We start from the raw sequence: 23,369 nt of genomic DNA on the forward strand, positions 1-23,369 counted from the left end.
CTGGTGGTTTGTGAACCAACATTTCCCATTTCCCAGTAGCTGACATCTTTTCTTCATGTGAAAGAAAGATCTGCACCTGTGGTCTGAGTAGATTTCCTGCCCGTCTCTCACCAGCAACCAATTAACACCCTATGCTCAGGAGAACAATGGGCCTCTCCAGGTACACCTCCTTCACCTTAGGCTGAGGCAAGGCTCCCAGTCTTTCCATGGATGTCCAGTAGAGGTCTGGGGAAAAGAGGTGGGAAGTGGTTGTGTATTCCTCTGTGTCTTGGATTCTCAGGAATCCTAAGCTGTTCCATAGCCCACATGTAGCTTCATCAATTTGTTACAATTTCAGTGGTTTCCTTCTTACCCAGTTTTATGGCTTTTACCCTTTCCTCTCATATTTTGCCAAGTTGAAGCAGTTCACATATCCTGTCCCTCCTCAACACGTTTTGTCACCCATTGGAATCAGTTTGCCTGGTTTCACTGTGACTCTAGCTCTTGGATGAGGCAAAAATATCTTTTTTAAAAATTATGACTTTTTCTTATTGTTAAATTAGGAATGACATTCTCTTGCAACATTTTTACCTCTTAAGCAGAAACAGAACTGATTGCTGACAAGCATTAATTTTCTCCTCTCTTCCCAGTCACAAAGTGAAAACAATACTAGTGTCAGTGGTAAGTGTCAAGATGGAAGTAATCAAGCAAAAACCTTGGGGCAAAGAATAGGGAGTGAGGAATGGATCCTGAGAGAGCAGTGCATAATAGCTAAGACATAAAAGTTTGTTCACACGCTGAGACAGAATTGATGTCAGAGGAACTGCTGAAGCGGAGTGCTGTAAACCTAGGAATCAAAGTTCATGAGTTAAGTAGCAGAGCTCAGAAATAAATAAAGAAAAAAAGGCTCAGGTACTGCTGTGGTCCCGTTTTCCATCCAGAATAATCCTCGTGGAGCCCTGTTATTACTGTGGGATTGACGTGGGAGGGCTGTGCTTCCCTCCTCCGTCTGTCTTGTGGGCACATGAAAAATCAGAACAAAGATGAAAAATGGAAATATCATTGAATAGTGAGATTGAATTTGTATTCTGGTCCTTAGCATCATGCAACTGCCACATATGGCTCCAATTTTATATTCAGAGGTTGTTATATCATCATAGTTTAATATGAGGAAGAAAGCTAATGATCTAGTCTGCCTATGTGGCTATTGAGCACTCGAAATTTCGCTTGTGCAACTCAGGTTGTAATTTTTAATTTAAATTTAAAAATGGATGTGTGCATTGGTTACTGAAAAACTTGTATGTCTGGAACAATTTGAATATGTGAATATATGTTTTCATCTGTAAAATATATGATATCTAAATACATCTCCAGTATTTCTGGTACTGTCCTATGTCTTATGCCCTCAAAGCATACTCTATAATAACTGACTGGATTTTTCTTAACTTTGTATGAAAAAAAATTAACCTATAACCAATTAGCCAAGAAGAACTTTATCTTCTGTAGTTTATTATCAAAAATGATAGGGAGCTGTGTGTGTGTATGTGTGTTTCATATCAGCTGTCAAGATTCAGTGACAGAAATTGGAAACAATGCCAGTTATCTTAACAGAAGTAATTGAATGCAAATAATAGGTTAAATAGATTAGAGAATTAAAAAGTGAAAAAAGGAACTGAAAGAATATATACAGGGATAGGAACTGGAGGAAGCCGTACCCCCTCTAAGGCTGGGGAGAGATAAGGAGTGGTTAGAGATGAGTGGCATTTGGAGGGCCTTCACAGAAGCAGATTCAGACTTCTGATGGGGAGATAATGTTCAGTTAGTATAAGTACCTCGTGGTATTTTGACATTGGAAGAGGGGCCTCATAGAGCAGGAATTCAAACCTCTGAGTGGGGGGCTCTAGTCAGCTGGTCCTGATAACTTCAAATGTTCAGCAGCATTTTACAGAACTGGGTATCAGACAGACTTCTGTGGGGGGGTTATAGACCAACTATGTTGAAACTTCTTAGAGGGAATGATGATGATTCTGGGAGCTTAGATACAAAAAGCTGGAGGCTGAACTCCACTGCCCTTCTGAAGGTAAGGAGAAGTTGCTGAAATACACAGGAGGGAGCAAGTCCCTTTTTCTTCTTCCAGTCTACTGCTAGTGTCTGTCAGAGATCCAGCTAGCAAAGGAGATGTGCAGCTTACAGAGTCTCAGCCTGAGAATCACAAAGTAGAGTAAGACATCTTTGGGACTGAGAAACACCGACTATTAACTAGCAGAGTCCACCCATTGGCTATTCAGCATCAAACTTTTATTCCTAGAGGATCTGAATTTTAAGTTATTTTGCTTTTCTTTGGTTGCTAAGGTCTTCCATTAAATTTTACTATTGAATATAGAAACACTAAAAACTCTCCAGAGAATTCCCTGAATTTCTTAAATAGTATTTCCTGCACTACAGTGTGGCAGAAACCCAAATACACCTTGATAATCAGGATCATTCAGCACTGAATCATTAATCAAGAGAGTATCCTTATTTCATATATATATGCTCAGTGGCATGAAGCATCTAAAATATTCTTCAATTAAATTTCCAATTCAATGCAATATTTCTGTGTACCCATGTCGAAGCAGTCCTTCTACTTTGGAAGTTAATACCTAAAAACCAGACAATTTCAAAACAATGGTGACAGGAAAAAACTTTGTAAGTGGGTTATAAGATGTTATTGTGAAAAGAACCATTCCCATTTCCACTCTTATTTCTAGCACCTGTAGAGAATGTACACGGGAGAAATATTGGTCAGTATTTCAAAGTATATACTGTCTTTGTAAGGCAAGACCTCAACTCTTTAGGATATTTTCTCCTAATTGGTACCCTAACTGAATCTTCAGTGGCCAATTCATTATTTTATTAGGCTAGTTGCTTTTAGGTAGGAGTGCATGGTAAAACTAGTGAATTCCATAGGAAATAGCTGTGTTGCACTGCTTTTGCTGTGAGATGAGTTCTGTAGTCAGAAGCAATGTTGAGTGGAGAATGTGACAATAAAGAAACATTTCATGAGTCCATGGGTGGTGGTACTGGCAGAAGGAATACACAGAAAGCAAATCCATATGCAGATTTTCATCTATTCTGATGAAAGCAATTGTGCTGTGCTTTATGATGATAGGAGTCCAATATAACCAATGTACCAGGTGAGTGAATTATCCTCTGCTTCAAAGGGATGTTACTTTATCAGAACCTCATAGTTGATCTCCGGTATTAGCAGATTTGGCACTCAGTGGTGGTAGCTAGGTCAGCCTTAGGGAGAAGAGAAGCTATACTGCTGAACCCATGCCAGGCCTCCATCTCTGTCACTATGGCTACTTTGTACATGGATTTATTGAGCAAACATTGTTGCAACTTGGGAAAGAGGCTGAATGACATCAATAGAATGTATCGATTTGTCCACCTTATTACTGATAGTGGTAGGGTGTATTTGGGTCTGTAAAGCAATAGCTTAATAACAATCACAGGTTCTAAATATAAAATTCCATTATTCTATAGCATTGTTTCCACCACCACCCCCAAATATAAATTCCCTCAGAGACTCCTCCCTTGAGAATTATTTCTATGGAGAAAGGCAAGTAAAATATTTCTCAAAGCGTCTTTCACTCCCTCTTAGACTGACAGACCCCAGAGATTTTGGTATGTCATGATGAATCATGATGCTTCTTATTTGCCTACAGGCCTCTAAATGCAGAGAAGGGCAGTATACAACGTTTGAGGACAGAGTGAAAAGTAGATACCTTAACTCAAGGCACTGAGAGTTGAAGGCAAAGTATATGCACCTACCTCTCAATTATGGAGAATCAAGATATCCTTAAGTGGAATCATCACAAATGTGCCCTACTCCAGGGGACCTTTGTGTAAACTGTTATCTCTTCCTTGAAATTCTCTACCAGCTTCTCTCTCTGTCTTCATTCACCACCTGGGCTTCTAGCAACCTTTTGAGCTCTAGCTCAAACATTGTTATTCTCTTTTTCCTTCCCTACAATTATAGCTGATCACATCCTCTGTTTTTTACTATCTTTTACTTATCTCTATCCTAGTGTGCATTAAAATTGCATATTCGTGTATCTGTCCTCCTCTCCAGACTGTGGTGTTTTTAAGTGCAGGGACAATATTTTTTGAGGTCTTTATGTGCAAGAATCACAGTAGCCACTCAGAAGTATTTGCTGAATTTTCAGTGGGGACATTGAGTTTGGGGATTAACAAACACTGACCCTTAATTTCAGAAGGAGACTGTGCCGAATTTAAGGCTTCTATTCTAGGCAGGGGATGGCCAGATACCATACTGTTAGCTACAGTTGAAAGGGACAGTCTGGAAATGAAAATTGCTTACCCAAGCAGGTTTAATTTGGGGCAAGACACCCAAATGTCAAGAGAAGTTTTATTTTGATATGTAGAGACTCAATTCTAGAAGAATTTCACAAGTTAATAAGTTATTAGCCAGATCAAGGAAACATGGCAGAAAAGAAGAAGCACAGTTACTGGAATGGATATAAATGATCAGGGTCAGTCCATGATAGGACTTAAGGACTACTGTGGTGATCTACCAGTTCTTCCTACTGAGATCAGTTCTTCCTCAAAACTGGGACAACCCTAAACCCAGGGTGGAAATTACACAAGATGTGGGTAAAAGGGGCTTGTTGAGTCTCTACTTAAAAACACTCTGTCTTTCTTAAATCCATCCAGTATCCACCCACTTATGTTTTGCTTTTGTTTATTGATTGATTGATTGATTCAGTATCCCAATCATAATTTCAAGAGATTCCCCCCCCCAATATAGTCTGTGATGCACATCATCAAAGGTGCCAAAGGAGGTGACACTTAAGTCCTCGTCCTCATATTTTTCTAGTCTAATATCTAAATTTAAAATCTTTTCATTTTTCACACTAAAAAAGTAACACCTCCAGCTTATTTTACTGTTTTTCCATTTTGCACATTTTCTTTGGCCAGATGTTGACATATAGGTGATGGAAAGTTTTCCTTATTTTCTTCTTTAAAACAGGTTACTATATCCATCAGACTTTTAGCAAATAAATTAATTTTCTTTTTATTCTTGCTTGATTTGATCCAGACAGCTAATATGAAAACAAAATTTTTCCTCTTTATTGACTTCAAGATATAAGGTGTCATAATTCCTCAAGTTATAAATAGTAAAATAAACAAAGACAAAAAACCCCCAACATTTTCCATCTGTGTTCAGGTAGAGTCCATCCAAGGAGATTTTTTATTTTTCACCACAGCAATCAATCTGCACCCAATTGTCACAATGCCACACCCTCAAAATGAATTAAAAGGCATAAAAATAAATACTGTGGAAACAATTAGAGCAGTGTCTTGGGATTTTGTTTTCACCAAAACACAATTACACATTTTTAATGTTTTGAGAACCATGAATGTCTTATTTTTAAAATATCAATTAGCCAATAATTTTTCCAGCCCTGCTCAGCTTGAGATACTCAATACATTCTGCTCAGTGTCTATCTCATTCATTTCTTAAATCAGACCTGACAGAATAGGTAATCTACTATGAAAGTGGTTCTCAATCCTTGCTGCATAAATCCATGGGATACTTTTTAAAAATACCTAGGTGCAGGCCCCAGACACAGAACTTCTTATTTAATAAATATGGAGGCTTGGGCATCAGCATTTTAATGGGTTGAGAACCACTATGTTCATGCCCATAATGAGTGGGTTAGAATTAGCAACATTTACATAACCACAGACATGCCAAAAGTGAATTTTAAGAACAGATATCCACCAATATACAGTATTCTATTAACCTCTTCTCTATACAGCTGGACTTCTTTCTTTCAAGCTTAGCACTCTTCATATTGAGAATCAAATTCTTCCCTGTTGTGAAGGATATTTGGCCAGTACACTAGTACCTTGCCTAACTCTTCCTAGCCTCTTTTTCCAAGAAGGTTGACACTATTTAAAACCTCTATCACTGATAAAGAAATGTCAAGCAGACAGACTACCTAAAACTATAAACTTTAGCACCCATCTGTCCCTGACCCACAGATCTCACACTAAATTTGGTCCTTCTGAATGAACAGGAAGTTCATTCCTTTATACCTTATGTACATAAGGTATGATCTTATATATGGAAAATCCTAATGAATCTTAAAAAAGTAGAGTTAATGAAGGAGTTCTGCAAAGTGGCACAATACAAAACATATAAAAATCAATTGTATTTCTGTAAACTAGCAATAAACAATCTGAAAATGAAATTGAGAAAACAATTCCATTTGCATTAGCAACAGAAAGGATATGACACTTAGAAATAAATTTAACTGAAGAAGTTTGACTTGTACACTGAAAACTACAAAACATTGCTGAATGAAACTTAAGATCTGTATAAATGGAAAGACATTCCTTGTTCATGAATTGGAAGACTTCTCATTGTTAAAATGTCAACACTCTCCAAATTAATCTACAGATTCAAAACAATCTCTGTCAAGTGAGGAGTGAGAGGGTCATGACTCAAATACTACATACTCTCGCTGTTCTTATCAGTTTAGAAGATTTTCTTGCATAAGTGTTATGCTGTGCTTTTAGAAAAATTTCCAGAAACTTTAAATGGTTGGGGCTGTTTTTCATAATTTTCACCAGTTATGTTTGTTTTGCTGGGGAGCAGCACCACAGAAGTCCTCCCATTATCCTTCCAAAAGCAGAAGTCAAGAACCCTTTAAAAAATTAAATGGCATGTCAGTTATTATATTATAACATATTAAAGTGGCATTTCTATATGTAAAACAAGATACAAGTGGAACTGCTCTAATTGTGATTGAGCCCATTTGGATGGCAAGACTTCAAACATTGCAATGACTCTAAGCTACTCATTTATCAACTCCTGAGTTAGATCACAACATTCTTTCAAGTCCTAATATGTATCATATTAACATGGGGATAACATGTGATTTCTACATCTGTGAAACCTTCTCTCTCCTTTCTAAGGAAAATCACTTTTCCTAAAGTGCCATTTTATTGCCACTGCTTCAAGAAATCAGCTAAATACCTTTTTCTTCCCTTCTCACTCATGTGAGTCTTCAGTGAATGATATCTATGTGTTTAGTGTATGTTACTTTTCTTCAAACTTCCTTTATCCTTATATTATTAATTTTGAGTTCGGATCCATTAGGTAATCAGGTCTCTGAGAAATTTTTAAATTTTTTGGATGATTATATCTAGTAATATTTTCTTAATAGCTAGAGATTCTCACATGTGTTGTTCATCACAAAGAGAAAGTGATAAACCCTCACTTACACAGGAAAGCCCAACTTTCAAAAGGAAACAAGGAAATCGTAAGAACTCAGGGACATGAGGGTTAAATGGAATGATTAACCCTCACTGTCTAGGAGTGTATAAGTAGTATGGGGAAAGGCTTCAAACAGGAAGTTCATTCCTTTAACCTTCGAAAAGAAGAGAGGGATTGTCAACTGGACCCAAGGAAGAGTTTGCAAATATGGTTGTCATGTTCGTTCCACCCTGCAGAATTATTCTCTCTTTGCTACTTGACTGTTAAGCAGAATGTATCTCCAGAGCTCCTATTTCCCTGATGTTCGCAAATAGGGTCCCTCTCATTTCATGAATTTTACTGTTAATCACTTGGGGAAAATAGGTAATAAGTGATAACTTGGGACATTTATAGAGATTCCTAAGTTTTACTGCCATAGACCCTTTGGTTTATATTCCTGACTCTTCCTGAAATTGTCTACATTTGCTCCTTTGGTCTTTTACACTCCGTTATTCATTGGTTTCAGAAGGGGTTTCAATAATATCTCACCTTTTTATAGATCATTGCTTAGCACAGAAGATAGGGATTATTTTTTTTGTATTAGCTCCCTCCCCATAGTGAAGATCCAAGATCCAACAGATTTTTCCTTTGCCTGAAGTGGCAGTTTACATTTTTGACTCCAGATTGGGTGACACTCAGATCACTGACCTTTGTAAGAAATACATTTGTCAATTTTTCTCAAATGGAATAGAAGATTAGAGGAGTAGAAAAGGACAGAGATTTGGAAATACTCATAGATGAAGATTTGAGCTACAGAAAAAAAAGTGAGTAGGTGGGTATATAACTACTATTTTAGAGAAAGTAACACAGAAAGTAATCTCTTTTTCAGTCCTTGAACTATCTTTTCCTGGGCTCTTTCCTTCCAACAGTCAGAATCATTTGCTGTGATTAAGATGTCAGGTTGTCAGCTCCAGATGAATTTGCTTTCTGAAGGATGTTTTACATTATCTTCTTTGTTCATTAGGCTAGACTTGAACACATTATATATTTTTCTCATCTAAATTTCTAATGATATTAGTATTATTACTTCATAAATTATTTATGTATTTGTGTTCCATGTGTTTCTATAATTGTACATCATAAATATTCTTAGGCATGCATGGAATATTTGCTGTTCATTGAAAAGAAGCATTTAAGCTCATACTGAATTTTCTTTCTGCCAGATGGCATCCCTGGTGTTCAAACATTTGTGACCTTCTTTGCTCTCTTATTTCACTTACAGACATTACCTTTGATTTTTCTTACCTTTTTAGTAGAGGCTCTAGGTACTTAACTACCCATAAGTATGTGTTAGTCCTTCGCCTCCAAACTCTCCAACCAAAAATCCTCTAATTTCTCCAACTAAAAAAAGTACAACACTTTCATATAAATCCTTCTATGCACAAGGTTTTTTTCCTGTCATTCACCTTCTCAAATGGCAACAGAGACTCTCATTACGTATGGAATAAATGCACACACCTTAGGCTGACATCCATAGGTTTTTGCTATTTTGTTCCCATCTGTTCACTGTCCTCACTACTCGTTTTTTTAATCCATATGTACCAAAGTAACCTATTCATTTTTCTCATCATATGTTCTGGAGAAGAGATGGAGACCAGGAGATATGCAGGCCAGGTATGGGTATTGATAAATTGACAAATGTCCTATTAGTGATCCAAGATGAAGAATGAAGTTCTTAGTGATTTCTATTAACAGGGACTCTTAGAGCCAGCAAGGGAAATAAAGTTGATTAATGGAATTATAGCCTTTGTGTAACTGTGAATGCAGGTATCTCTAGGTTGTGATGTAGGCTGTTAGGTGAAGGAATAATTCCATAACTTCTCTGAGTTCCCATCAAACCAATACCAATACCTTGAGAGGCTGAACATGTAGAAGCTGTGTCTGAAGGGCAATCTGCCAAAATGGTAGTAATATCCTTTTGTCGAAAGAGTTATCATTCCAAATAAAGGAGTTCTCCGTCTGTACAGGTAATAGAAGTATGAAGGACTTTCCACTGTAATCGTAAGAATCAGGGGAATCCTATCATGGTTGGGGGAAAGCAGTAAAGCTGCTAACATCATATTGAAAGGTGATGCTTACAGCAAAAAGATATGGTATTAAAAGCATAATTTACAGAGGATGTTGGAAACCACAGAGTATTGTCTGGTGCTCCTGATAGGACTGTTGGGTCAGTGAAGTTGTATTTATACTAATTATGCCCACCTTGAACTTACTGTTATTACCATGAATGATGACTTTTACTTTAAAGTACCTAAAAACACCTTTCCACGTCAGATACAGGTCTTAGTGCCTTGGCTAAAGTAAAGATACAAAAAATATATATAAGTGGTATAAATCCTCCCTAAACATTGCTTATAGGAAGGGCTCTGCCTTTTGCAAACTTTTATCTCCAATTTTACCATATATATTGCCTGTACTTGCCTGCACTGAGAGATACTCAATAACTATTCACTGAATATGTATAATATATAGTCTCCTTGTCCCCAGGGGACAGATTCTAGAACCCTTCTGGGATAGTTACTTATCAACTCTTTATTGAGTACCAACTGTATACAGGTGCTATTCTAGGTTTTATGAATATAGCAGTGAACAGATTGAGCTTTCATTTCTAATACATAATGCCACAGGTTTTTCCACTCAAAAGCTCTTTTCCAACATTCTTTTTCTTTTCCTGACTAAATTGGAAAATGTGCAAGTCACACAGGTTTCCTCTGTGTGTGTGTGTGTGTGTTTGTTTGCAAAACACACAATTGGAAGCACTTATGCAAAGCACTGAGTGCAGCAAATCTGAGTCTGATTCCTGCTGCTACATTTATTAACTACATGAACTGTAGAAAGTTATTTAAATTCCTGCATTTTGGTTGCTTGTTTTTTGTGTGTTTTAATGTGAATACCATCATGAGGCCATACTTTGCTAAGGCTAAGAGCAGGTACTGAGATTAGACTGCCTGGTTTTGAATCCTGCCACTTATTAGCTGTGTAAACTTGGGCAAGTATCATAACCATTTTGTGCTTCAGTTTTCTCATCTGTGAAATAGGGATAACAACAGAACATTCCTCATAGAATTATTCTGGGGATTAAATGAGTTCCTATATAGGAGTACTAAGAATGGTACCTGACATATAGTGAGTGTTATATAAGCTAACTCTCACTACTGCTACTATTACTAATACCTTTCATGCAGTACTGGTGGAGAAATAATATGATGATATATGTCAAAATCCCCAGCCTAGTACCAGATACATAGCTACCTAATAAATGGGAATCGTTACTGAATTGATTAGCTGTTTTTCATCGTTTTATGAACCTCAGAAGCATCACTCTAATGATGAATAGTAGGAAGTGATGGAAAATTCTGAACTAAAGGAAGAGAAATTTTGAATGGAAGAGAGGCAGCATAGCTATCTGGAGAAAAGTAATAACTGTCTGCATATGTTTCACTATTGGTCCACTGATACACTGTGATCTCCAACAGATGGAAGTAATAGATGTTGATACACTGTGATCTCCAACAGATGGAAGTAATAGATGTTGATACACTGTGATCTCCAACAGATGGAAGTAATAGATGTTGATTTATTATTATTTATTTTAATATACATATCCACTATAATTGTATTTCTACAATTGAAATCCAATCATGGTCACTCCTTATGTAATGTACTTAGATGGCAAATTAACTCTGAGGATCAAGTTCAAACTACCTCCTCATCCCCACTACCCTCCATCTCCTCGGTGGAGAGATGATCTTTCACAATCTGACCCTTCTCACCTTTCTGGTCTCACTTCCTATTGATCCTTCACTAATCTACATTCCATTTCTACACACCAAGCCACTTTCATTTGTCAGTTGTATCAGTGCCTAGGCTCCCTGTGGGTCTGTGCTTTGAGTGCAGTGCCTTCCTCATAATCTACTTATCCAGTTTAAAGACCAGCCCTGCTGTGAAGATTTCCTTGACTCCAACAGTTAACTGCTTCTGCTGTAATCCCATAGGTTTTAAACACAAGCCCCCAAGAGCGTTGTTTACCTTGCATTGAAATTGCATGTATCTCTTTATCATGACATGGAGTGAGATCCATGAGGGTAGGAACCATTCTTATCCATCCTTGGAGCTTGACATGTAGTGGGTTCAAGATGGAATATTTAATGCAATCATTAAATGGGTAACATAGTGAAGGGAACGAGGTAAACCCTCTTATCATCACTTCACAGGTAAGAACACTGAGAATCTGAAGGTCAGTCAGTAACATCTACTGAGAACCAAATGAATAGGCTGCCTCCCAGATACACTGAACCTCATCTGGGAGGGCTGGCCCTTTAAGATACCTTTTCACAAATTCACTCTGACTAGCTGTGGTCTGTGAGTGCAGCCTGGCTCATTTGATTTGAGTCAATTTCTGCCTAATGTAGTGGCTCTCAATCCTGGGTGCACCTTATGATTGCATGGGAAGCACTATAGCTTGCTTTTAATCCTCTCTCAAAATAGTTCCTAGTAGGGTGCCTGGCCACTTAATGATACCCGTAAGTATGGGAAAAGAAAAAATAACTTCTGAAACTGCCTTTCTTTCTTAGACTTCTAGTTCATTGGTTCTTTTCGGTTCATTATCATTGATATTTTGGTTTTGTACACTAAGTTCTTTCAAGTTTCATCACTAGCTTAAGTAGTTTCAATCTGGTTTTTGCTCCCTTACCCGTTCCCCAAAGACCTGTTTGCCCTTTCCTCAACTAAGCTAAGAAGTTGTAAAGTATATATTTGGAATTATAGTCAATCGAAGTTGAATTACTTAGCTGTATAACTGGCTTTTCATTTGCAGCTATTCATTCCTGACAATTCATGCTCTTAAAGTATCCATTTCTTTTAAAAGTGTTGTTTTTCAGTAAAAATTTCCAAATCTTCTTTAAATGAGTTCTATCATTAGCCAGGAACATGAAGAAAAGGAATTACTGGGACACTGTTATTTCAAACCCAGAGAAAGTCTCCAAGATTTTCCAGTGGTCTCGACACAAGTAGGTCATATAACTATTACCTGGCTACTTCCTTTGAGACCCCAAATTGGCTGTTGTTGACAATTATAATATGGGTTGAATTATGTCCCCCCTAAAATTCTTATGTTGAAGTTCTCAGAAATTGGTTTTGTATTCGGAGATAGGGTCTTTAAAAAGTTAAGTTAAGATGAGATCCTTGGGGTGGGTTCTAATCCAATATGACTGGTACCCTTATAAGAAGAAGAAATTTGGACACAGGCAGGTACAGAGGGAAGACCCTGTAAAGACAGGAAGAAGAGGGTCATGAAGAAATCATGGAGAGAGGCCTCAAAAGGCACCAACTCTGCCCACACCCACCTTGATCTTGAATTTCAAGCCTTCAGGATTGCAAGAAAATTTCTGTTGTTTAAGCCACCTAGTCTCTGGTACTATGTCATGGTAGCCCTAGAAGACTAGTACATAATTGTACTTATCTAAAGGGATTCTTGTAAGTATTAAGTGAATTAATATATGTAAAACCATTTAGAATAATGTATAGAATAAAATACAGAATACTGTTATTAATATTGATATTAAAATGATACTTCCTTTGTTTTTGAGTTTTTCTTCCTTAGGATTTCCTTAAACTTTTATTCTCTACTACATTTTTTTTGCTTCTTCAAGGCTTAGGTCAAATGCTACCTCCATGAAAACACCAATCAGATTTACTGTTTCCCTCCTTTGATCATTACATTTGTCATGCTGTATTGCAATTATTTGATTATGTGTCATTCTCCAACAGTATATGGGTTCAGCCACATGTAGCCACATATATTCTTCCTTCCAGCCCTTCTGAACCACTTGCAAGACCCCCAGAGCATACCCCTGTTTCTTCATGCTTCCTAGAACATTCCTGTTCTTTCCCTTCTATCACTTTGCCCATACTTCTGCTACTCGTTTTTTCAAAACTTAGGTTCAAGTGTCACTTAAGGTGAAGGGCCTTACCTGATACCACCTGTGATGGTTAATTTTAATGTGTCGACTTGACTAGGTCATTGTACCCAGCCATTTGATCAAACATTATTCTAGATGTTTCCATGAAGGTATTTTTTAGATGATATTAACATTTAAATTGGTAGATTTTGAGTAAAGTAGATTATTCTCCATAATGTGAGTAGGCCTCATTCAATACATTGAAGGCTTCAATAGGAAAAAACTGACCTCCCCAAGTAAGAAGGAATTTTGCCAGCAGATTGCCTTTGGACTTTAGCTGCAACTCTTACCTGGGTTTCCAGCCTGCTTATCTACCTACCCTGCAGATTTTTGACTTGCCAAGTTGCCACAAATGTTTGAGCCTCTCTCTGTCTCTTTCTCTGTTTCTCTCTGTGTCTTTCTCTTTCTGTCTGTTTTTTTTTCTTTCTCTCCCTTAATCTGTAAACACAATCACTCGCACACACACACACACACACACACACACACACACACCACACACACATCCTGTTGGTTCTGTTTTCCTGAAGAACTCTGAGTGATACACTGCCCATCCCCTACCTAATCAGATGCTATCTCCTCTCTCCCTCTTTCTCGGTTCTACCAAGATGCAAGTCATTAATGCCTCTGCTTCTCCCATGGCACTCACACTATACTGTGCTGTGTGATTGACCAGACCGCAACTCTCTTGAGGACTGGGACAAGTCTTCATACAATTTTGTATTTCCAACTCCTGGCAAAATGCTTATTATTAATATATGCCAGACACTGTGCTAACTGGTGTGGGTAAGAGAGTAACACCACCTATAGATATATCCAACTCAAAATCATCAGCATCTCTTGGATTTCTCCTTCTCTCAGTTCTAATAGCTAACTGCTAAGTAAATGATTCTTTAATATTTAATTCACATTCCCTTTGAGAATTTAATAAAAATGTGGGCTCTCTCCCAAGGAGACTATACAATTCTCATAAATTTTACATATTTTTGAACTACCCGAATCTAGCCCTCTCGTTAGTGAGTAGGCACTGTGATGGACATTTGGTTTGCAGTGATCAATAAGACAACATCATTGTTCTCAATAGGTTCCCCATATACTGTTGGAGAATGACACATAATCAAATAATTGCAATACAGCATGACAAATGTAATGATCAAAGGAGGGAAACAGTAAATCTGATTGGTGTTTTCATGGAGGTAGCATTTGACCTAAGCCTTGAAGAAGCAAAAAAAATGTAGTAGAGAATAAAAGTTTAAGGAAATCCTAAGGAAGAAAAACTCAAAAACAAAGGAAGTATCATTTTAATATCAATATTAATAACAGTATTCTGTATTTTATTCTATACATTATTCTAAATGGTTTTACATATATTAATTCACTTAATACTTACAAGAATCCCTTCAGATAAGTACAATTATGTATTAGTCTTCTAGGGCTACCATGACATAGTACCAGAGACTAGGTGGCTTAAACAACAGAAATTTTCTTGCAATCCTGAAGGCTTGAAATTCAAGATCAAGGTGGGTGTGGGCAGAGTTGGTGCCTTTTGAGGCCTCTCTCCATGATTTCTTCATGACCCTCTTCTCCCTGCGTCTTTACAGGGTCTTCCCTCTGTACGTGCCTGTGTCCAAATTTCTTCTTCTTATAAGGGCACCAGTCATATTGGATTAGAACCCACCCCAAGGATCTCATTTTAACTTAATTAACTCTTTAAAGACCCTATCTCCAAATACAAAACCAATTTCTGAGAACTTCAACATATGAACTTTGGAGGGGGGACATAATTCAACCCAGATTATAATTGCCATGTTACTGATAAGGAAACTGAAGCACAAAATGGTTAAGTAGTTTGCCCAAGTTTGCACAGCTACTGAGTATCACAACCAAAATTTGAATCCAAGCAATCTAGCTTCAGAATCTATGAAGCTAACCTCTACAATTTATTCACTCTCTGTTTATATAATTTCTTTAAAAATGAGAAATAAAATTCATTGACATATTTATTTGTTAAGACACCTCCATCCTGCTTGTGGTACACCAAAATTCCCACGGAGCAGAAATCTAAAACCTCTGCTCTAAGGGAATTAAAGTGGGCTCCTGGTATTAAACTGCAGAAATGATGGTTTCTGATGTATGCAAGAATAACAGCAACAGTTAACCACTGTTGGGTGCTTACTGTGTGTTGGCACTGTCCTGGGTGTATTGTACACTTTATCTCAGTTATATCTCATGGCACTTTGAAGTTTGTTATTATCCACATTTGGCAGATGAATAAACTGAGGCTCACACGGATTATCCTCTCACCCTTCACAAACCAATACCAGAAATTTATCCAGGTTTCTCGAGAAGAAGTTTTATGTTTCTGGCTTCTTTTTGTGCCCTCAAATCCCAGGGTGAAAATTAGGACTCGTTATTAAACCTTTGCTTATAACAGGTTGAAGGTGGATTTTGCCCTTTTGTCTGCATATCCTGCAGGGCTGTCCTATGTTCACAGCATGTACTGTACCTCTTCCCTCAGCTCCTCTCTCTCCCACGCACCTGCTGTGAATGTCAGCTGCCTAGATAAGACTCAGCACTTTCAGAGTCACTTCATGGGTGCTCACTGGCCTCCCTCAGGAGGAATTCTAAGCTGGTCCTCATGCCTAGGTCAAGGCCTAGACCCAGAATCCCACGTAGAGGCCATTCTCTTTGGTCCCCTTCTCTGTTGCCACTTGTTACCTACTAAGCTTGTGCTGGTCTATGGGTCCTCATGGCCTCTGGAGGGAAGTAAAAAGGGTTTCAGTTCCAGAAAGAAAAATCACAAGTCTTTAGACTAGCGATGTTAATATTTCATAACTCTGCATTTATCTCTTCTCTGCACTTGAGAGATTTTATAATCAAATGTTCATTTCTCAGGTAAAGTGAAATGACAAAGGATGCCTAGTTCCCACTTATGTGCATGACTCTAAAATGCTTGGAGAAAAACATTAATGCTTTGTCCATCTTTCTGCTTTAAGTACTAATTGCTAACGTTTTGCTTATTAGTGGAAGAGTATTTAACTTGGAATAGAACACCTGGGCTCTGGCCCTAGCTCTGCAAGCTGGGTATAATGGTAAAACTCACAGAAATCTGACATGAAATGCCAGATTTTCTACTGCATTCTAGTTGAGTGAGCATTGGCAAACTTTCAGCTCTTTGACTCAATATTCTCTTCTGTAAAATGGAATCAATAAAATAGTTACCTCCTTGATTTGCTGAGGCTTAAATCAATAAGCAAGATATATCAAGAGGTTGCGTTACAGAAATTGCTTTATTATGAACACATTCTCCTGGGTTAGATTATTAACTCAAAAGAGTAGCACCAATTATCATGTAAATATTGCAACTATGTGCTCTGCACAGAGAAAAGGAAGATAAAAAAGATGTGGTTTCTCAGCTAGTTGGTAGCACTGATAGTCTCCAACGTACTTGTGCCTGCTCTGAAAACAATGTCTCTGCCTCAGTTTGGATTTGTTCCTCCCACAGTGAAAGAAAACAGGATGATGTGAGATAATTTCTGAAGTAAGTGGAGTGTTTAATTGATATTCTAGCATCTGTTTTTCTGTACCTTTCCAGCCCTGTTGACAAACCCTACCCTCAGATACAAGGCTTAGTCAGAGAGTAACAGAAGTATTCAGGACCCACTCAGGGAGAATAAGGAAGGAGAAAACAGAATCACAGGCAGGGACAACTGCAGTGTCAGAGGAAGAAGCCCAGGTACATCAGCCAGAAGATCTGGGTTCTCATCTACCTTAAGCGCCTTACCAACTTTGTTCACTGTTTCCTTTTTTCTGTTATTATTATTATTATTATTTCACTTCAACCAGAAAATGTGGAGTCTTCTGTGACATCTCACCACTGAGCTGTACTACTTGGATAGCCACACATCATCTTTTTACCTGGATATAATTTTCTTGCTGATTTCTTCATCCCTTGTTCCTTGCACATCAATTCTGACTGTCCTTCAGTCCCTTCTCCATAGTGCAATGTGTGTACTCTTTTAAAAAGTTATCTGTTCATGTTATCTCTTGCCATCACAGATATAAACAGTGACTTCCTATTGCTCTTAGGAAAAATTAAAAATATTTCTCACATGTTCTCAACTGCCCTTCTTGATTTGGCCCCCATTTCCTCTCTAGCTTCATCTCAAACTGTTCTCTCCATAGATACATCAGTCATTTTTTTACATTTTCTGGCTGGACAGATATTTTTATTCCAAAGACATAGATCAGTGGAGAAGTGTAGCATGAAGAAGGGGTGCTAATATCATGATTTTTCAAGATACTGTGTGCTGTGCTTGAAGATGCTTTTGAGGCATTTCAATGGGGATGCCACTTAGGCAGCTGGGTATTTGGACCGAGATTTCAGAGCAGGATTTACTCTGTAACTATAAGTTGAGAAGCCATCAGCCTGTAGATAATAAGTGAAGCTATGGGAGTAGTGAGACAGATGAGAGAATCTGACCTCCCATCAAAGGCCCTTGCAAATTCTATTATTTTTTCAGAAACACTCTTGTACCACTTCTCTAAATACTCTTTCAACACCATCAAAGACTTTCCCAAAGGCTGCAGAATCAATGAGGCCTCCTCACTAAATTGCATTACCATGTTGCTTCCTTCTATAGTATTTGCCAGTCTGTAATTACAGATGCATTTCTGAAATTACTGGTTAGTATCTATCTCCATCAATAGATCTAAGTACCACAAGGACAGAGAGATACATCAATACCTGGCAGAGAACCAGTTTATTATAGGTGCTCATAATATGTGTATTTAACTATTTATGAAATGATTGAATAAATGAATGAGAAAGAATTCTATAGTATTTGTGCATTTTTTACTGTAGCAGTGAATGTACTAAATCAAATCAGTTCCCTAATATCCAACTACACTAGGCTTCTTTGTTAGTTCTGTTTTTAAAAAGAAACTTCAAGAGTAATTTTTTATTTACATAAATGTTGCAGAGTTTGCATATACCCCACATCCAGTTTCCCCTATTCTTAACAATTTACTTCAGTATGGAAGGTTTGTCACAATTAATGAAACAATATTGATACATTATTATTAACCACAATCTATACTTTAAGATTACTTCGTTGCTATCTAATATCTTTTTGTGTTTCAAGATCCCATCCAGGATGTCATATTACATTTAGCTATCATGTCTCCTTAGCCTCCTTCTTGGCTGTGGCAATTTTTCAGACTTTCCTTGTTTTTGATGACCCTGACAGTTTTGAGGAGTACTGCTCAGGTATTTAATAGAATGCCCCTCTATTCGAATTTGTCTGATGTTTTTCTCTTGCAGACTGCAATTACATGTTTTGGGGAGGAAGACGAGAGAGGCAAAGCACTATTCTCTTCACATGATATCAAGGGAACATGCTATCAACATGGCTTACCATCGTTGATGTTAACCTTGATCACTTGGCAGTTGTCATATTTCTCAGGTTTCTCAAACTCCTAAACGATTCTACCACCCTTCCATATTGTGCTCTTTGGAGGAAAGTTACTATGCACAGCCCACACAAAAGGAGTAGGGAGTTGTGTATTGCTGTTTTATGTACTCAGTGTGTCTACCTAATTATACTAGAGCTCTGTTGGTATCATGGTAAAGTACAGGGGAAGAAAGTGTTCTACAATATTCTGATTAAATTTCAGTCTTTTAGTTGGCCAGTGTCTTGGGGCTGTGACCTTCATGAGTGTTTCTCCAATGGTATAGCTTTTTGGTTTCTTTGCCCCCTCTGTCCTCTACTCCTTTTTCCAGTTGTAGCATTCCCAATCTATTTCCTTGAAGCCCTGACCCATGGCCTATGTTTTATTTCCCCTTAGGTGAGACAGGAAGGCTGAAAGGGACTGGACTGAGAGGAATTCCCTTCCTCCTACCGGGATAAGTCTCTGGTAGTTATTTCCTCTGGATTAAAGGGCTTTGGTGTGGAGAAGACTCTGGGCATATTTCACAATGGTCACTCTCTCCCTCCCCCTACAGAGCCAGGAGAGGATCTTTCTCAGGTCTTCATTGTGAAAATCTGGCAGAGTTCTTGGAGGTAAAACCCCCAAATGTGTGGGAATATCCCCCTAAGACTATGGCTCCCAGGAGTTTCTCACATCACAAGTTGTCCGTACTCAACCTCCAGCCATTCATCAAAGTGTTTAAGTTTATGGATCCAGCTGTTTCTCCTCTTGGTTAGCAAATTTCAGTTGAGTTCCTCTGGTAGCAGGTCCTCTGGCAAACTGCTTCCCCCAAAACTGTAGAGAGTATCTCTACAGTTTTGGGGGAAGCAGTTTGCCCAGTTCTCTCATGGGTCCAAGAAAAGTTGTTGATTTTCTACTTGTCCAGCTTTGTCTTGTTTTAAGGATGGGTGTGACCAGACGTCCATGTTACTTTCATACATAAAACACATCCCTTCTTGTTTCCATCTGTGATCATCTTAACCTTTTCCTAAATTCTCTGTTGTGCATTTCATTGTTGCTCAGACTTCTAGAAAACCATCTAAATACAGTTTAAATGAATCTTTGGTAAGAAGATAATTTTCTTCCCAAAATGTCAGTGTGATTATCCACGTTAAACATTAGTATTCCGATGTGAGCCATTCTAGACATGGTTTGATGAAATTAACTGAAGATGAGACGCACTGATGAAGAATTTAAGCAAGATTAATACCTTCATTTTAAAAGGTTGGTAAGGTGGGTAAGCACATTATTGGTTTCATCCATTACATCTTTTGGTGCTGAGAATTGATGTCCTTGTCCTACCTAGGTAAAGAATTTTTACTTCTTGGCAGAAATAAGATTATTTATAAATTGAACTATAGGGGTAATTTTTCTCAATTAACAAAACGCACAATGTTTGCATCAAGCTCTTATCTAGTAGCTCATTGTATATTAGGCTGTTTCTAAGTCAGTCAAAGTTTAATAGGGATGGGGAAGAGATTAATTATCAGAGGGTCTCCTTCTCATTAAAAAATAGGTTTACCTCTTGAAAACTGGTGAACATTGTTTAAACATGTTTAAATATCATTTAAACATTGTTTAGTACAAATAAAATGTCTCATAAAATATTGTCTATAATAAAATTCTTTTATTAAAATATGTATTTAATGTTATACTTGTATATTTTAAAAACTGCAACAAAAATATGGAGCAAGTACATATGATTTTTTTCTTTTCTCCTTTTTGCTTGTTTATATTTTCTGAATTGTATATAATGAACAAGTAATGCTTTCATGAAAAAAAGAAAACTATAGATGTTAAAATAAAAAGGATAATTCATGAAATTATAGGACTTGAATAGACTTAAGCCAGTTCCTAATTTCTTCAGTTGAAGAAATGGAGGTACACACAGAAAAAACAATCTTCTTGAATCCTCTGCTTCCCCATTTCCGCTTAAAGAATAATAACCATTTTTAAAGAACCAGCTCAAATATACATGGCTTTGGCATTTCTATGCATGTCTCATGTCTCTCACCAGTTGTAGAGTTCTTCCAGTATAACGTGAATCATGAGTAGAAGGAAAAAGAGGAAGAAATGCTATGGGGATGAGGATGGCTTCTGTTTACCATCTGTCCAACACTTAACCATATATCTTACTTATGTTATTTTAATTAATCAGTTTTTAATTTTTTTATTTACAATGTTTCCGGGTAAAGTGATTTGCTTATACACATATACGTATATACATACATATATACATATTCTTTTTCAGATTTTTTTCTATTATAGGTTATTACAAGACATTGAATATAGTCCCCTGTGCTATACAGTAGGTCCTTGTTGTTTATCTCTTTGATATATAGTAGTGTATATCTGTTAATCCCAAATTCCTATTTTATCCCTCCCCTCCCTTTCCCTTTGGTAACCACGAGTTTTTTTCTATGTCTTCTGAGTCTATTTCTGTTTTATAAATAAGTTCATTTGTGTTGTGTTTTAGATTCCACATGTAAGTGATATCATATTATATTTGTTGTCTGACTTAGTTCACTTAATATGATAATCTCTAGGTCCATCCATGTTGCTGCAAATGGCATTATTTTGTTCTTTTTATGGCTAAATAATATTCCACTGTATATACATACAATATCTTCTTTATCTATTCATCTGTCAAAGGACATTTAGGTTGCTTAATTAATCCTTACAATACCTTCAAGACATAAATACTACTCCCATTTTGCAGATGAATAAAAGGAAAATTAAACAGGTTAAGACCTTTTACAAGTTTCCTTTGTCACAACCCACAGAATTCAGGTTTTTGCACAGGTTCAAATTTCTCCAAAACTTAACATATAGTAAGTACTCAGGAAACATATTTAAGAATTGAGCTATTTAGGGACCATTTGGTATTCATGGACCAGATTTGCAGTGTTTATCAGCAGCTTGCTGATCTCTCAGTTAATTCACAATTAAAAACAACTTTGACCACAACTAGTATTTGAAGTCCAGATTCTCTAAGCAAATAGAATTGCTTTTCATCACAGAAAAAGTGATCACCACTGCTGCCATCTGACTTCCTTGTTCTCTTCTTTATTGTACTTCAAAATGTTTCTCAAAATAATTGTTTGCTTGAAGTATTATCACTTTCTTTTTTAGACCCATCCTCTTGACCATGCACTAACCTTTTATCTCTGAACTTAAATTCTAGAGCTAAACAACAGTAGCTTATATATCTAGCACTTTCATAAAAATTATCACATTGGATAATTTGGAAACAGGACAGATATTATTACTTTCATTTTAAGGATGAGAAGGCTAAGTCTTCAAGTGGTTCAGTGATTTGCTTATGAGCTTATACAGCTTATACAGCTCTTAAACCACAGATCTAGGACTCAAGGGGAGTTCTCTGACTCCAAATATAGTGTTCTTCTCTCTATGTTATATGGTCTGATAACACAAAGCTATTCTCTTTATCACACCTTTAATGATCCACTATAAATTCTGCTGTAGCTTAGTTTTGCTTCCATTCTTACTAGACCTTTTTGATCCCATAGTTTTTTAGCTTTTGTTCCAGTTATAGTTTTTAAATGCATGCAGCAGAAACTCACTCTGGCTGATTCAACAGGAAACAAATTTGCTGAAAGGATATTGGATAGGTGAGGAGATCATGGAGAAGCAGGTTGAGAAACAGATGGGAACAAGGGAGGAGGGCAGCAGTCAATCATCTGCCAAAACCATGCTCTAGAACAGGGGTCCCCAACCCCCAGTTGGAACTGGGCCACACAGCAGGAGGTGAGCGGCGGGCAAGCAAGCGAAGCTTCATCTGCAGCTCCGCATTGCTCCCCATGGCTCACATTACTGCTTGAACCATCCATCCCCCCCACCATCTCCCCCCCCATCCCATCCATGGAAAAATTGTCTTTCACGAAACTGATCCCCGGTACCAAAAAGTTTGGGGACCGCTGCTCTAGAACACAGGGTACCCCTGGACACCTTTACTAATACCTCTGGCCTCGCTGCCCTTAAAAACAGGATGTTGGTTTTCCATTGTCCTTGCTTCTTTGTGTCAGTGTCTCCTGTTTCAAAGTCTTGGATGGGTATGTCTGATTGGCTGAGTATTGATCATGTGGTCATACTCTAGCTTCCAGGGAAGTTTGGAAACCACAAGTTTCCAAGTAAGTATTTTTAGCCTCTATCATGGAAGGTGAGCTCTTTCTCCCACCAAGATTCATTAAGCATACACTGCACCAAACATAACAAGGAGGTTGAAATAATTGAAAGTCCCCTACCATGACCAAAAAATGGCCAGATTCTAGTACTGATTCCAATTTAGTTTTGCATGTTCTTTCTTTAGGTGAACTTTCTTTGAGATAAGAGACATATTTAATTTACAACTATGTCTCAATTGTCACTCAACCAATAATTACACTTGCTCTGCAGCATTCTGAAGGGTCTAAACTTGTCATGTAAGTTTCATTTATCTTCTAAGAAATTTCTCTTTCAAAGTTATCCTCTAATATTTCTCTCAAATGAATGAGTTTCATCAGGGCCTGACAGCATGAACTGGTGACTTACAAAATATTTTCAAAGCGTGAAAACTATATTTGGCATCTTTCCACGGCTTTAGGTTTTAAGATATGCCTTGTTATTTTACTTTA

The 23,369-nt window shown here is 37.4% G+C and overlaps 1 protein-coding gene across 1 annotated transcript in view; it reads left to right on the forward strand.

Annotated features, from left to right (window-relative positions):
- Positions 1-23,369, forward strand: part of TYR (tyrosinase) — a 107,597-nt gene that overhangs the window by 74,406 nt on the left and 9,822 nt on the right. The window lies entirely within an intron of this gene.

The sequence above is a fragment of the Balaenoptera acutorostrata genome, chromosome 9 (assembly GCF_949987535.1).
Source record: "Balaenoptera acutorostrata chromosome 9, mBalAcu1.1, whole genome shotgun sequence".
Lineage (NCBI taxonomy): Eukaryota > Metazoa > Chordata > Mammalia > Artiodactyla > Balaenopteridae > Balaenoptera > Balaenoptera acutorostrata.